This window comes from Somniosus microcephalus, chromosome 18, assembly GCF_052327205.1.
Source record: "Somniosus microcephalus isolate GS21.2 chromosome 18, FLI_Smic_1.0, whole genome shotgun sequence".
In the NCBI taxonomy this organism is placed as follows: domain Eukaryota; kingdom Metazoa; phylum Chordata; class Chondrichthyes; order Squaliformes; family Somniosidae; genus Somniosus; species Somniosus microcephalus.
In genome coordinates, this window is record NC_141004.1 from 13,091,091 (window position 1) to 13,108,700 (window position 17,610).

At 48.7% G+C, this 17,610-nt stretch overlaps 1 protein-coding gene across 1 annotated transcript in view; it reads right to left on the bottom strand.

The window, feature by feature from the left end:
- LOC147105031 (cyclin-dependent kinase 18-like) overlaps positions 1 to 17,610 on the bottom strand; it is a 108,629-nt gene that overhangs the window by 89,797 nt on the left and 1,222 nt on the right. The gene's annotated exons all lie outside the window — the stretch shown is intronic.

Genomic DNA, 17,610 nt, shown 5'->3' on the forward strand with positions numbered 1-17,610 from the left:
CCTTCATCGTTCTTGACCGTTTGCTGCTGCAGTTGGAGCAAGAAGATGAAAAAAAAAGAAAGGCGGCGGAGGCTGTTTTTGGACTCTGCTGAGCAGGAGTTCGAGGAGGATTCTGGACAGATGAAATGGAGCAGCAAGGTTTTTGGAGGCAATAAGGAGCGACCTCAAAGGCACAACGGAATGCAACTCAACCAGGTCCATGGATGGGGAGGTGGAGGTGCTCCGAGAGAAAGTCAGCTAGAAGGAGGAAACCCTTTTTAGGGTCGGGGGATCGAGGTTCCTTGAGATTGGTGATGGCAGTATGCTGGAGAGAGACGTCACAGGCTTTGAGTGGCACCTCCATGGCCCCCTTGGTCAGCAACTCAGTGCCACAAATAATTGAAGGAACTGCCGCGGATGGACAAAGCGAGACCGGGCGCTTGAAGCGCAATGTATGCGCCCGTGCCACCGCGTGCCTAAACTTCCACTCGACTCAGTGGGCAATGTCAGCCGTGGCTCAGCGAGGATCACTCTCGCCTCTGAATCAAGGAAGGTTGTGGGTTCGAGTCCCACTCCAGACCTTGAGCACAAAAATCTAGGCTGACACTCCAGTGCAGTACTGAGAGAATGCTGCACTGTCGGAGGTGCCGTCTTTCAGATGAGATAGTGAAACAAGTACCTGTTCAGGTGGATGTAAAAGATTATGTGGCACTATTTGAAGAAGAGTAGGAGAGTTATCCTGGTGTCCCAGCCAACATTTATCCCTCAATCGACACCATTAAAACAGATTAATTGTTCATTTATCTCATTGCTGTGGGACCTTGCTGTGCGCAAACTGGCTGTTGCCCACATAACAACAGGGTCGACACTTCAAAAACCAATTTTTTGACCTTGGAGTGCTTTGGGACGCCCCGAGGACGTGAAAGGTGATGGTGTCATGGGATCTTCTACATCCACCTGAGTGAGCAGACACGGCCTTGCCCACCCATCCTCGCCAACCTCCATCTGCTCCCAAGCAACCAACACACTGAACTTGAAATTCTCGTCCTCCTTTACAATTCCTTTCGTGGCCTCGTCCAACCCTACACTACAACCAGCATTGCCTGTGCCCTTCAGTCCTCCGAACTCTGACCTCCTAGACATTCCTCCCCCCCCCCCACTCTATATCAGTTGTGCCACCTCAGCCCTACGCTTTGGAACTTGCTCTCTGAATCTCTCTGATGTGTAGCTGCTTGATGTTAATTGAGCACTACTGGCCCCCCATTATGGGAGTAGGCACATTGTAGCAATTATTCTCCAAGGTCTCTTCTTACACACCTTGTTAAATCAAGAGAGGGAATGTTCTAGAGTCTGAAATAAAAGCAGCCAGTACATTACCCAACCAACCTGAGTGTTTATTGGGACATAACTCTCCACCTTACGACCTCTTCCCAGCCTTAACAAGCCCCCTTAAATACTTACCTTTTTGATCATGCTTTCAGTCAACTCTCCTAACTCAGAAGCAAGCAGGAGCCTGGATAGTTTGCAGTTGGCTTTATGAGGGGCGGAATCTCTGCCTGCTCCTTTCAAGACCCATGACATCAAGCCCCCAATGCCGGGAATTCCCACTTTCTAAGATTCGGCATTAGCCAGGAGTGCAGTATGAAAGAAAGAAAGACTTGCATTTATATAGCACCTTCCACGACCTCGGGGACGTCCTAAAGTGCTTCACAGTCAATTAAGTACTTTTAGAAGTGTATTCACTGTGGTAATGTTGGGAAATGCAGAAGCCAATTTGCACACAGCAAGATCCCACAAACAGCAATGACCAGGTAATTTTTTTTTTAGGTGACGTTGGTTGAGGGATAATTATCGGCCCAGGTCACCGGGGCGAACTCCCCTGCTGGTCTTCAAAATAGTGGCCATGGGATCTTTGATGTCCCCAAGAGGGCAGGCAGGGCCTCGGATTAACGTTTCATCCAAAAGACGGTACCTCCAACATAGCCATGTGCGATGAGGTGCATCAGTCACCAGAAGGGTGTGAATTGGCCCCACCAAGGCAGGAGGTGGGGGGTGGTTAAGCAGTCTCAAACCCCACCCCCCACCACCCCGCCCAAAAATAAAATATTTATTTTGCAGAAATTGTGGATCAGCCCCCCTTACACAGAGGGTCAAGAAGGGGCTTCATCAGGTCTCCAGGGGAAAGCCCCAGAGAATGCATCCCCTGCCACCGATGAGAACAGGGCACTGGATTTACCAACAGCATGGGGAAGGCATATTGACACGGGCACTCACCAGCCTAATGCTTCTTAGATGCCCTCCCATTGACTGCCACAAAATCCAGTGACGAAAGGCACCAATGGGCGTAGAGATTTCCAGGGCACCAAATCAGGCTACAGTGGTGTAGTGGTTATGTTACTGGTTATGCTAGTAATCCAGAGCCCCAAACTAATAATCCAGAGAATACGAGTTCTAATCCTACCATGGCCCTTTGAGAATTTGAATTCAGTTTTTAAAAAATCATCTGGAAATAAAAAGTTGGCATCGGTAAGAATGACCCTGAAACTGTCGGATTGTCGTGAAACCTTCCAACTGGTTCACTGATGGCCCTTTAGGGAAGGAAACTTGCCGTCCTTACCCGGTCTGGGCCTGTAGGTGACTCCAGTCCAGCACCAACGTGGTTGACAATTAACTGCCCTCTGAAGTGGCCAAGCAAACCGGCCAGTTGTATCAAATCGCTACCAGCGGTTCAAGGCGGCGGCCCACCACCATCTTCTCGGGGCAACTAGAGACGGGCGTTAAATGCCGGTCTTGCCAGCGACGCCCACATCCCGGGAATTCCTATTTTTTGTTTGAAATCACTTTACGATATTTAGACAAGGGTCGACAAAGGTGCTTCTCCCAGGGGATTTACCATAACAAGGCCTGTTTTACCGTGAGGTAAAACCAAACGATTAAACAGTTGCTAATGGCGCATTCCCAATAACTCATCGACTACGGACCTGTACAGACTAGGAGACTCTCAGGTTCCATCACCGGCCTGTGCGGAGTTAGGTTATCAGGAGAATTAAGGGAATTTAACCTCGAATAATTTTTTCTTTTATAAACAATTTACATTATTAGCTCATACCGACCGTCAGAAAATAGTTTAAAAATCATTTGCTCTACTCTAATTCTACTTTGGGCAGATTAACACAGGTCTTTAAATTCACGTAATACTTTCAGGCTTTTAAAGATCACACGTACAATCTTTTAACTTGCTAGACACATCGTGCCTCTACAAAAGTGTAAATTAACTGTCCCAACACATTCCACTTCTGTCGTGATTGCATCTGTCTTAAAGAGGCTGCGTGGCCGTGGCAACATCTTGCACTTAAATAGACAAGGCTACAAAGACACGATTAGCGCTGCTAATTTTTAATGTAAAAATTAATATCTCGGTGTTTATATTTATTTTCGGGTTGCCCACGGGTGTAAAACGGGCTCAACATTGGCCAACTTGGCAGTGGACAGCCTGGGGCCCAAACTTTGCAGGCATTCGGGCCACTGCTAAATTTGCTGGGCCCATTTTTTTTTTAGGCGTTCAAGGTGGCCAACTAAATTAGGTATTATGCCCCCTTGCATATATTATCACCTGCTGTATATGGTAATATGTACAGCAGACACCTCAAAGCACTGGAGAGGTACCACCATCGCTGCCTCCGCAAGATCCTGCAAATCCATTGGCAGGATAAGCGCACCAACGTCAGTGTTCTCGCTCAGGCCAACATCCCCAGCATCGAAGCTTTGACCACGCTCGATCAGCTCCGATGGACAGGTCACATCGTCCGCATGCCCAATACGAGACTCCCAAAACAAGCGCTCTACTCGGAGCTCCGACACGGAAAGAGAGCCCCAGGTGGGCAGAGGATATGCTTCAAGGACACCCTCAAAGCCTCCTTGAAAAAGTGCAACATCCCCACCGACACCTGGGAATCCCTGGCCCAAGACCGCACAAAGTGGAGGAGAAGCATCCGGGAAGGCGCCAAACACCTCGAGTCTCTTCGCCGGGAGCAAGCGGAAGCCAAGCGCAAACAACGGAAGGAGCGTATGTCAACCCAAGCATCCCACCCACCCGCCCCTTCAACCACCGTCTGCCCCACCTGTGACAGAGGCTGTAGGTCCCGCGTTGGACTCATCAGTCACCCGAGAACTCATTGTTAATGTGGATGCAAGTCATCCTCGGTTCTGAGGGACTGCCTAAGAAGAAGATATTATCACCCCTCTCTATCTCTGTAATCTCCTCCAGCCCTACAACCTACTGAGATCTCTGCGCTCCTCCAATTCTGGCCTCGAGCATCCCTGATTTTCTTCTCACCACCACGGGCGGTCGTGCCTTCAGCCGCCTAAGCCCTAAGCTCTAGAATTCACTCCCTAAACCTCTCCGCCGCTCTTTCCTCCTTTAAGACGCTCCTTAAAACCTACCTCTTTGACCAAGCTTTTGGACACCTGTCTCCAATAAAATGGCAGCCACCTTTTAATTCAGTTGTACCTGTCTGTGTATCTTTATATTAATACATAAATATCCTACATGGCCACCATCCCAAGACTGTGACTGTACCTAACTAGTGAGTGTTCCTTCTTTTTGGGAGGGGGGGGAGAGATAAGCAGGGTATCATTGGGCAAAGTAGCTACAAGGTGACCAACAAGACTAAGATGATCCTTTGTGATCGACTAGATTCCTGACACAGAAAGACCCAACTACTCCAGGCTCATGACGGGTCCTAGAAGCTCCAGGTAACCCTGCAAGCCCATGCCCCAGTGGATACAGTGGTCGTAGCTGGGGCAGGCAGAGGATGTCTATTAACACTACGTGCTGATGAGGTACATGGTTTTAGCGGGATAACCTCCAGCGATTCTCTTACACGTACTCAAGGCTCCCTAAGGCTAGGCTCTTGCTGACCTGCGTCTACAATCTCTGGGCTTAGATAAGCGGGCTGTGTCCCCAGTTACCAATCAGGCTCTCACATAGAAATTACAGCACAGAAACAGGCCATCGGGTCCAACTGGTCTCTGCCAGTGTTTATGCTCCACACGAGTCTCCTCCCACCCCGACTTCGTCAGAAAAGAGAATGCTGAAGGGTGACCTGATAGAGGTTTTCAAGATAATGAAAGGGTGTGATAGGGTGTAGAGAAAAGGTTTCCATTTATGGGGAGTCCAAAACTAGGAGTCATAAATATAAGATAATCACTAATAAATCCAATAGGGAATTCAGGAGAAACCTCTTTACCCAGAGAGTGGTGAGAATGTGGAACTCGCTACCACAGGGAGTGGTTGAGACGAATAGTATAGATGCATTTAAGGGGAAGCTGGATTAGCACATGAGGGAGAAAGCAATAGAAGGATCTGCTGATAGGGTGAGATGAAGAGGGGTTGGGAGGAGGCTCGTGTGGAGCATAAACACCAGCACGGACCAGTTGAGCCGAAGAACCTGTTTCTGTGCTGTAGATTCAATGTAGCCCTATCAGCATAAACTTCTATTCCTTTCTCCCTCATGTACTTATCTATCTTCCCCTTAAATGCATCTATACTATTCGCCTCAACCACTCCCTGTGGTATCGAGTTTCACATTCAACCAACACTTTTTCTAACACTTTTTTTGTCATATAAACAGCTTGACAGTTTTGGTGAGATTATCTCATCTACAAGCTGCTACCTGCGTATTTTCCTTACTCTGCTATATTGAGTAAGTGTTACCCAGGTCCAATAAATAGCTCTGATCATGGTAAATTACTTAAACTGCTTAATAAAGAATGCCAATTCAGAAGGTGGAAAAACAGTTAGCGATAGGAACAGGAGTAGGCCATTCAGCCCCTCAGGCCTGCTCCGCCATTCAATGAGATCATGGCCGATCTGCACGCAACTCCATTTACCCGCCTTTGCTCTGTATCCCTTGACGCCCTTCCCCAAGAAAAATCTATCGCTCTGTCTTGAAAATGTCAATTGCCCCATCACCCATGCGTTCGACCAGTCTGTACAGGCTAAGCTACTCTCCAAATTTACTCGCAGAACAAAAGTGATTCGCAGAAGCAGAAAAGACAGGCAAGATATTATGCGGCACATTATCTGTGTAGGGCAACTGGAAAAAGCCCACAGGGAGCTCATTGATCTTTCTCGACGTTGGTGCGCCTATCTTGAGATCGTGGCAACTGCGGCCATCAACTTTTTCTTGGAATGGAACAGTATCTTTGGATAGATCGTACAAGCCTTCTCTTGTTCCTCAGCTTCCTGAAAAACAGTCTCAAGGGTAATATTTCAGGATGAAGCGTTATGTGCGGAATGCTTGAGCCCCAAACACACATGAGCTTACAATCTTCCTCGGCAGTCTTCAGATGCTGATGCAAAAACTGCAAGCTAGTCGCCCATCCCGGGGCATTTTCCTCTCCGAGCTCGTTTGGTGTAAACCAACTTACTTAAAGAAGTAAAAGAAAATGTTGACAATCTTCGCACCTAAGTGCACAACAGGATTATGGCTTGAAATAATTGAATTCCTTTTCTTGCGATCTTCCTCATGACCACTAGACTTAACTCATCACATGACAACAATCAGACATTACAAAGTAGTCAAATGCAGTAACATTTTAATCATATTGCTCGCCTACCAGGAGAACCTTCATTTGCTCATTCATGAGCAAGAACCCTGCCTGTTACCCCACAGAGTGGGCGTCTCCGATCCTCCGTTTGGTGGTCAGCTTGGCTCAGTGGGTAGCACTCGCGCAGCTCTGAGTCAGAAGGTCATGGGTTCAAGTCCCACTCCAGGGGACTCGAGCACATGATCCAGGCTGACACTTCAGTGCAGTGCTGACGGCGTGCTGCACTGTCCGAGGTGCTGTCTTTCGGATGAGCCTCTCAGGTGGATGTAAAAGATCCAAGGGCACTATTCAAAGAAAGGCAGGGCTTTCTCCCTGGCAACACTACCAAGACAGATTTACTTCATTGCTGCTTGTGGGAGCTTGCTGTGTGCAAATTGGCTGCTGCGTTTCCTACATTACAGCAATGATTACACTTCAAAAAGTACTTCATTGGCTGTAAAGTGCTTTGGGACATCCTGAGCTCGTGAAATGTGCTATATAAATGCAAGTTATTTCTATCTAACAACAGCGACTACACTACAAAATAATTAACTGGCTGGGAAGCATTTTGAGACATTTCAAGGATATGCAAGGCACTATATAAATGCAAGCTTTTTCCTTCTTCAATCAAACATTCATTATTATCACACACACACATATACATACATGTACACATATTGCACCAAGTCCTGTTCACCCATCACCTGTGCTCGCTGACCTACATTGTGTCCAAGTCCGGCAACACTTCAATTTTAAAATTCTCATCCTTGTCTTCAAGTCCATCCATGGCCTCGCCCCTCCCTATCTCTGTAACCTCCTCCAGCCCTACAACCCTCAGATCTCTGCACTCCTCCAATTCTGGCCTCTTGACTATCCCTGATTTTAATCGCTCCACCATTGGTGGCCGTGCCTTCAGCTGCCTGGGCCCTAAGCTCTGGAATTCCCTCCCTAAACCTCTCCGCCTCTCTTTCATCTTTAAGACACTCCATAAAACCTACCTCTTTGTGTTCTAATATCTCCTTATGTGGCTCAGTGTCAAATTTTGTTTGATAATCGCTCCTGTGAAGCACCTTGGGACGTTTTACTACGTTAAAGGTGCTATATAAATACAAGTTATTGTTGTTATATATACACACACATGTGTGTAAATGGAAATTCTATATAAGAACATAAGAAGCAGGAGCAGGCCATTCGGCCCCTCGAGCCTGCTCCGCCATTCAATAAGATCATGGTTGATCTGATCTTGGCCTCAACTCCACTTTCCCGCCCGCTTCCCACAACCCTGGACTCCCCTGTAGCTCAAACACCTGTCAATCTCTGCCTTGAATATATTCAGTGACTCCGCCTCCACAGCTCTCTGGGGAAGAGAATTCCAAAGGTTCACAACCCTCTGAGAGAAGAAATTCCTCCTCATCTCCGTTTTAAATGGGCGACCCTTTATTCTGAAACTATGCCCCCTCGTTCTAGATTCCCCCACGAGGGGAAACATCCTCTCAGTATCTACCCTGTCAAGCCCCCTCAGAATCTTATAGGTTTCAACAAGATCACCTCTCACTCTTGTAAAATCCAACGCGTATAGGCTCAACCTTTCCTCATACAACAAACCCCCTCATCTCAGGAATCAACCTAGTGAACCTTCTCTGAATGGTTTTGAGTAGTTTGATTTGAAGAGTCTTCTGAGTTTCTGCACTTATCAGAGCACATCTAGCTTCTAAAATAAACCTGCGAATAATGAAAATGCTTTTTAAAGATAAATGCTGCAAAGCTTGTTTCCAGTAACATCACAACAAATATTAAGCTGTCAGGGAGGATGCTACATGCAAAATTTAGTGCCAGCAGTTCAAGTCCCTTTAAATATGGCTAAGAGGAGAATTAGCCCTGCAGTGATTTGTCACGAGTCGATTCCCACCAGAACAGTCCCCCCCACCCACTCTGTGGCACCCAGAGTCAGGGAGGGGAGCGAATGGATGATCACAGCGCTTCCCCTTGTGAACAGAACCGCACAGTGGGCGAGATATCTCGGCTCGACGGCAAATGTCACAACTTCTTGTACAAGCAGTTGGAACAAGCCGGGCTTCGGAGCAATGGACACGGAGGGGCCCGCTGCTCTCGCATGTTAATGAATTAATGGGGGGTGGGGAGGAAAACACTGATTGGAGCGAGTGTCAAAACTCAGCATCTATTCAGTGGCGAGGTGGTAACCAGGGAAACATCAGGAGAGAGAGAGAGAAAAACACCAGAAAAAAAACATGTTTAAAAAAAAGCACAGCACCCTCCCGAGTGGAATTCAACAACCAATCAATCCCTTTAAAAAAAAAACCCAATCGTACCATCACCACAAGTGGCTCGCTGCGGAATGTTTTTGTTAGTAATTAGCCAATCGTTTCATAAGCGATGTTGTCCCCTAGTGTAGGTCAAGCCAGAATCTTTCTCTCCCCGCACAAGTGAAAGGGGAATTAGCGAATGCAGCAGCTCCCGAGTATTTGGCAGAGATCAGAGTGTCATTGAGGAGAGGGGAAGCGGTCCCTCACTGAGTACACTATTCGGATAAATAGCTCGAAATTTGTCAATCTCCCTGAGAGAGGCCATAAAAGTGGCCGGTTTTGGGGGGGGGGGGGATTTGAAATGTCGCACTCTCCCAGGTCCAACTTCAAAGGGGAAAGTCAGAAGAGTTTTTTTTACACACACACAGAGCACTGGCTCCTTTACCACAGGTGGCTACTGAAAAAAAACAACTTGCACTTAAAGAGTGTCGCTAACATAGAAATAAACGCCTCAAGGCACTTACATCGGATATACGGCACAGAAACAGGCCATTCGGCCCAACCAGTCCATGCTAGCGTTTATGCTCCACACTAGCCTCCTCCAGTCTTTCCTCATCTAAATCTATCAGCATAACCCTCTAGTCCCTTCTCCCTCATATGCTTGTCTATCCTCCCCTTAAATGCATCTCTACTATTCACCTCAACCACTCCCTGTGGTAGCGAGTTCCACATTCTCACCACTCTCTGGGTAAAGGAGTTCCTTCTGAATTCCCTATTGGATTTCTTGGTGACTATCTTCTATTGATGGCCTCTAGTTATGCTCTTCCCCACAAGTGGAAACACTCTCTCTGTATCGCTGGCCTCGAGTTATGCTCTTCCCCACAAGTGGAAACACTCTGTATCGCTCTATCAGTGAGGTGGAATGACAATTATGGAGGTCGAGTTAAAAAAAAAAGGACACATGCGAAGTGGTGACGACAAACACGAGGTGGGTTTTAAAGAAAAAGACTTACATTTCTGTAGCACCTTTCATGAACTCAGGATGTCCCAAAGCACTTTACAGCCAATGAAGTGCTTTTTGAAGTGTAGTCACTGTTGTAATGTAGGAAACGCAGCAGACAAATTGCGCACAGCAAGCTCCCACAAACAGCAATGTGATAATGACCAGATAATCTGTTTTGAGATGTTGATTGAGGGATAAATGCTAGCCAGGGCACCGAGGAGAACTCCCCTGCTCTTCTTCATAATAGTGCCATGGGATCTTTTACATCCACTTGAGTGAGCAGACGGGGCCTCGGTTTAACGTCTCATCCGAAAGACTTTTAAGGAGGGGTTTAAAAGGAGGAGAGGGAGGTGGAGAGGTTTAAGGAGGGAATTCCACAGCATGGGATCTAGACGGCCAGACGGCACAGCATGGCAATGGTGCAGCGAAGGAAGGGGGAGAATGCACAAGTGGCCAGAGTTGGAGGAATGCAGAGTTTTGGAGGGAGGGTTTTAGAGCTGGTGTAGGTTATAGAGTTAGGGAGGGGTGAGACCATGAAGGGAATTAAACACGAGGATTAGAATGTAGGTCAGCGAGCACAGTGGGTGATGGATGAACGGGACTTGGTGCGAGTTCGGATACTGAGCTTGGATGAGCTCAAGCCAGGGGAAACAACCTCTCAGCATCTACCCTGTCAATCCCCCTCATAATCTTACATGTTATAAGGGTGTTATATTTGGCTTTAGTGTCTGGAGGCTACAGAGAAAAAAAAATTAGGTTCCCACCCCTAATGGCTACCCTACCATTTCCAAGTTGCCATTTTTCATTTGTGAGTATAAGCATTGTGTGTGGATGGCTATTTGACTGTGGCGGTGGAGGGGGAGCTTCGCGCTAAGTCCAATCCTGTTCTCAGACACCACCAAGATGGATTATAGAATCAGAATCATAGAATGGTTACAGCACAGAAGGAGGCCATTCAGCCCATCGAGCCTGTGCCGGCTCTCTGCAAGAGCACTTCAGCTAGTCTCACTCCCCCGCCCTTTCCCTGTAGCCCTGCAATTTTTTTTCCTTCAGATACTTATCCAATTCCCTTTTGAAAGCCGTGATTGAATCTGCCTCGACCGCCCTTTCAGGCAGTGCATTCCAGACCCTAACCACTTGCTGGGTAAAAAACGTTTTTCCTCATGTCACCTTTGGTTCTTCTGCCAATCACCTTAAATCTGTGTCCTCTGGTTCTCGACCCTCCCGCCAATGGGAACAGTTTCTCTCTATCTACTCTGTCCAGACCCCTCTTGATTTTGAACACCTCTATCAAATCTCCTCTCAACCTTCTCTGCTCTAAGGAGAACAACCCCAGCTTCTCCAGTCTATCCACGTAACTGAAGTCCCTCATCCCTGGAATCATTCTCGTAAATCTTTTCTGCACCCTCTCTAAAGCCTTCACATCCTTCCTAAGGTGCGGTGCCCAGAATTGGACACAATACTCCAGTTGAGGCCGAACCAGTGTTTTATAAAAGGTTCATCATAACTTCCTTGCTTTTGTACTCTATACCTCTATTCATGAAGCCCAGGATCCCGTAAGCTTTTTTTTAACTGCTTTCTCAACCTGCCCTGCCACCTTCAATGATTATTTGGTTGATTATTATCTGGTCATTTATCACATTGCTGTTTGTGGGATCTTGCTGTGTGCAGATTGGCTGCTGGGTTTCCTACATTACAACAGTGACTACACTCCAAAAAGTACTTCATTGGCTGTAAAGTGCTTTGGAACATCCTGAGGTCATGAAAGGCGCTGTAGAAATGCAAAATCTTTCTTTTCTTTATGTTATCAGTGTCTATTTAAAAAATAGTTCTCACAAATCATTAAGGATTGTGGATTCATTAGCTTGCGCTCCCCTCACTGCCTAAATTCATACCAGTTCAAAGGACTAGTACTGTTCAGAAAGAGCCTTCATTGTCCATTTGTACCAGGAATGAGGATGAGAGTCTAAAAATAAGTCACAATTCTCGTTGAAGGCCTTCCTTCAACAGTTGGCGAAAAAATAATAAATGGCGTTATCGCCGTTATTGATGTGCAGATTGTCCGGCAGCTTGTGGCGAGGAAGAGATACACCGTGAATTGCGAATCGCCACGACTTGTGCCATTCCGCCATTAGCCTCGCGAAAATGGCATCTCGCCCTCAACCACCCGGTGAGTTTCCAGAAATTGCCGCGTTTGCATATTAATTACCCGTTAAACTCACCGCAGAAAGCTAAGTCTGGTAATTAGCAGCGTAAGCACCCTTTTAACGACGTGATAATTGTTAATGACTGCCAATCAGCCGCTCTGGCCCAGAAAGTGAACAATTATAAGCAAGGATTCCTTCAGGCTGTGAATTGTTGCAGATTTTTAAAAATGTCAAAATTCAAATTTTTAATTGTTTTTCTTACTTTTCCTTTCTGTCTCTTTTTTTTCCTCTCTCACTTGATCTAGTCTTTCTTTCCCTCTCTTTATTTCTCTTTCTGTACCTGATTGGACTCTAATTCACCCTATTTCCTTCTCCATCATTTCTCTGTTTCTCAATCTTTAAATCTCATTGGTTAAGGAGGTAGACTGTTGGCCCCGTCCCTCACTGAGGTTCCGAGGGCCCCCGTCGCTCACTGTGCTCCCAGTGGCCCCGTCACTCACTGTGGGTCCGAGGGGCCCCGTTGCTCACTGAGGTCCCAGGGGCCCCGTCACTCACTGAGATCCCGAGGGGCCCCGTCGCTCACCGAGGTCCCAGGGGCCCCGTCACTCACTGTGGGTCCGAGGGGCCCCGTCACTCACTGAGGTCCCAAGGGCCCCATCACTCACTGAGGTCCCAGGGGCCCCGTCACTCACCGAGGTCCCAGGGGCCCCGTCGCTCACCGAGGTCCCAGATGTCCCATTCCTAACCGAGGTCCCAGGGGCCCGTCACTCACTGAGGTCCCAGGGGCCCGTCACTCACTGAGGTCCCAGGGGGCCCGTTGCTCACTGAGGCCCCGAATGGCCCCGTCACTCACTGAGGTCCCAGGGGCCCATCCCTCACCGAGGTCCTAGGGGCTCCATTAGTCACCGAGGTCCCAGGGGCCCCATCGCTCACCGAGGTCCCGAGGGGCCCCGTCACTCACCGAGGTCCCGAGGGGCCCCGTCGCTCACCGAGGTCCCGAGGGGCCCCGTCGCTCACCGAGGTCCCGAGGGGCCCCGTCGCTCACCGAGGTCCCAGGGACCCCGTCGCTCACCGAGGTCCCCAGGGGCCCCGTCGCTCACCGAGGTCCCGAGGGGCCCCGTCGCTCACCGAGGTCCCCAGGGGCCCCGTCGCTCACCGAGATCCCGAGGGGCCCCGTCACTCACCGAGGTCCCAGGTGTCCCGTCCCTCACTGAGGTCCCAGGGGCCCCGTCCCTCACTGAGGTCCCAGGGGCCCCGTCGCTCACCGAGGTCCCAGGGGCCCCGTCGCTCACCGAGGTCCCGAGGGGCCCCGTCCCTCACCGAGGTCCCGAGGGGCCCCGTCCCTTACCGAGGTCCCGAGGGGCCCCGTCGCTCACTGTGGTCCATGGGGCCCCGTCACTCACTGAGGTCCCGAAGGGCCCGTCGCTCACCGAGGTCCCGAGGGGCCCCATCGCTCACTGAGGTCCCAGGCTTCCCGTTAAGCTTTGAGGCCTCGTGGCCGTGCAGCGGTCCGGAGGTCCCGCGCAGGCCGCTCACCGGCTTCACAATGGTAATAACCGCACATGCGCGATGAATCGAATGGGCCACGCAGACAGTTAAAGGGCCTGCCCACCGAAAACAAAATGACAGGGAATGTTGCCCGCCGCGCCTTTATCAGCTCGCACTTCCAGCAACTTGCAGGGCAAAAACAAATTTTTTCAAGCTGAAAGGATGATGGGAGGAAGTTTAACTAACATGGCACGCCGCAAGATGCCCCACTCCAGCAAATTCCGGCCCATTATCAAGAACGGTGAGAGCTTTATGAGCACAACTGTAACTGCTCCCAGCAACTTATTCCACTATCACCACGGTTACGCCAGTTTGGATGAGACTGGTTGTGTAACATGTGCAAGTATTGGAGTGGAAATAAATGCTTACAAATTACAGCTTTGGACTTTGGACTATAGAAACGACAAATCAGGATTGGTAAATAGTGTCATATTTTACAACTGCTGTGTCGGTGGAGTTCCTCAAACAAAAAGATATCGGGGCTTGTCATAGGATTGTATCCCTGTCAGTTTTCAGACTCCTTTTCCTGATTCTTATCTCACCATTTCCCTGGGAACTCCTGCCAGCCAAAGTTTTTGTATCAGAAGTCGTTTGGTTGCGCGAGTGAAGAAAATAAAATGTCACGGATCAAAAATATACCGGAGCACCGTGACTGGCCTGCGAGCAATTAGTCCGTTTATCTCGATTGGACAAGCTGCCATGTTATTCGAATCAACCAATCTTGACTGTGCCAAAAATTAGCAACACTTCGTGGGCCCCTGAAAGCATAGTGGGTAAATTCACTGCCCAGTGTAGTACTGTAGTAAGTCACCCCTGTGCTCGGTGACCTACAGTGGCTTCCATTCCACCAACGCCTCGATTTCAAAATTCTCATCCTTGTTTTCAAATCCCTCCATGGCCTCGCCCCTCCCTATCTCTGTAACCGCCTCCAGCCCCATAACCCTCCGAGATCTCTGTGCTCCTCCAATTCTGGCCTCTTGCGCATCCCCGATTTTAATCGCTCCGCCATTGGAGGCCGTGCCTTCAGCTGCCTGGGCCCCGAGCTCTGGAATTCCCTCCCTAAACCTCTCCACCTCTCTACCTCTCTTTCCTCCTTTAAGACCCTCCTTAGAACCTACCTCTTTGACCAAGCTTTTTTGGTCACCTGTCCTAATCTCTCCATTCGTGGCCTGGTTGGTCTGTCAAATCTTGTCTGATAACACTCTTGTGCAGCGCCTTGGGACGTTTTACTACGTTAAAGGCGCTATATAAATACAAGCTGTTGTTGATTCAGTGAGAGTGCTAACCCATAGAACCATGGCTGACACCACAATCTGTCACTCCACCCCAGGGCAGTTATAATGTCATTGTATAATAATGCAGATAAATAATTCACTTCAACAGTCTGATTTAAAAAAAGTGTTGCGAATTATTGCAAAGTATCATTTACAAATATGAGCACTGTAAATCATGGCATTGAACTAGGTGTGGAAGCCTGCGTGCAAAACACCCTAATTCAACACCTAAACAAATGCCCGGAGAGACTGAGATGTTATTAAGGGGCGGGGGGTGGGGGGCCACATCTGTATCTTTATGACATACAAAGCACGCTCTCCGCTGTAAGATTTCCCTTCAAATGGACCAGCGATCCGACCTGGAACCTTTTTGACAACAACTTTCATTTATATAGCACCTTTAAGGTAGCGAAGCGAACCCAGGCGCTTCACAGGTGTGTTATCAGACAAAAAAAAATCCCATGATTATAATCATGAGCAGATTTGTTTTGCCTCCTTAGCTCAGAGATATTTAGGCAGCAGAGACCAGGAATGGCGCCCTCGGCCTGGTCTGTGCAGCTCAGAGTCACGCGGGGCAGTGTACGCACCAAATGAGCCAGCGGGGGCCATCTTACCCCCGGATGCATTTTTTCAGCCGGTTGCTAAGCAGTAAGACTGTTGCTCTAGGTTACATAAACACATAGTTTGGAAAAGAATTATTGTTCCTACCAGCAACTGCCTGCTTTTATAATCTTGAAGAATCTGTCTGTCAGAGAGTAATAGGGAAAACGCTTAAATACGGTGCACTGGGAGAGTGCAGCTCCCTGTAATATGCAGTGAAATGAAACTTGATTTATACGGGCTTCAAACCATATTATACAGCAACAGTTTTCCGCATTTCATTGTGGCAGTCTGCCATCCATTGCCGGGCTTTGGCTGTGCGGGGCGGGGAGGGGGGGGTGAGGAGTAGTGGTGTGGGGGCTCAAAATAAGGCAGTGAGTGCCTAAGACCAGGAAGGCGCACTACGCTCACCCCCAGTTCAATAGCAACATTAGGAACAGGAGGAGGCCATTCGGGCCCTCGGGCCTGTTCCGCCATTCAGTTAGCTCATGGCTGATTTGCAGGTCAACCCCATTTACCCTGCCTTGACTTAATTTCCCTTGATACCCTTACCGTAACAAAACTCTATCACTTTGAAAGCTCCCCAGCGTCCACAGCCTTTTAGGTGGTGAGTACCAGATTTCTACAAGCCTTTCTGTCTGGGGGCCAGCAGACCAAGGTTGAATAGTGGAGCTGAGGATGAAAGAAAAGAAAGACTTGCATTTATTTTCACAACCACTGGGCATCCCAAAGCGCTTTACAGCCAATGACGTGCTTTTGAAGTGTAGTCACTGTTGTAATGTGGGAAACGTGGCAGCCAATTTGCGCACAGCAAGCTCCAACAAACAGCAATGAGATAATGACCAGATCATCTGTTTTTAGTGATGTTGGTTGAGGGATAAATATTGGCCCCAGGACACCGGGGGAGAACTCCCCTGCGCCTCTTCAAAATAGTGCCATGGGATCTCTTACGTCCACTGAGAGGGCAGACGGGGCCTCGGTTTAACTTTAACTTCTCATCCGAAAGATGGTACCTCCGACAGCGCAGCACTCCCTCAGCACTGCACTGGGAGTGTCAGCCTGGATTATATTCGCAAGTTTATGGAGTGGGACTGGGACCCACAACCTTCTGACCCAGAGGCGAGAGTGCTACCCACTGAGCCACGGCTGACCGACAAACAGTCTGGAATTTTATTTGATTTCCTTTGGGGAATCGGGGAGTATTGATGCAGAACCTTCCTTCGGGAAAAGGGGAAAAATCCCTGCGGAAGGGGTAAAATCAGCCACTGTTCCTGCTCCAGATTACTGCCGAGTGGCTACTGCTAGGTCAGAGAGGATTGGGGTCAATTGTAATGTTCAAATAGCCTGCTGACACACACCGTTGGGGATCGCACGCGAGATAATCACTTGGCTGAGGTACTGGAGAGAGACGGCGAACCGTGGCACTGTGCCCAGCAGGAGTCCGTGCCTCCAAAAGAGGAGGGGAGGAAAATAAAATCTATTTTTACATAGGATTACATAGAATGTACAGCACAGAAACAGGCCATTCGGCCCAACTGGTCCGTGCCAGTGTTTATGCGCCACACGAGCCTCCTCCCACCCCGCTTCATCTCACTCTATCAGCATCTCCTTCTATTCCTTCCTCCCTCATGTACTTATCTAGCTTCCCCTTAAATGCATCGATGCTATTCGCCTCCACCGATGTTCCCTTTAAGCTGTGTGGCCCTGTGGCCGCACAGCGCTCTGCAACTCCCGCACAGCCGACTCACCGGCTTTTAAATGGGAAAAAGCGCGCTGCGCGGTATTTTGAATGGGCCGCACACCCAAAAAACTTTAAAGGAAACATTCGCCTCAACCACTCCCTGTGGCAGCGAGCTCCACATTCTCACCACTCTCTGGGTAAAGAAGTTCTCCTTAATTCCCTTTTGGATTTATTAGTGATATCTTATATTTATGGCCCCTAGTTTTGGTTTTCCCCCACAAGTGGCAACATCTTCTCCCCGTCTATCCTATCAAACCCCTTTCATAATCTTAACGACCTCTATCAGGTCACCCCTCGGCCTTCTCTTTTCTAGCCTGTTCAGTCTTCCCTGATAGTTCTAACCAGGGACCTCAATCGTGCTTTTCCAGGTACCTTTCCTGCTGCTGATGTTCCTATTCAGCTGGTCTCGATCCTCCGTCTGAGCATCTTTCGAGACGGCTGCCTGGCAGTGCCCAGGAGTTGC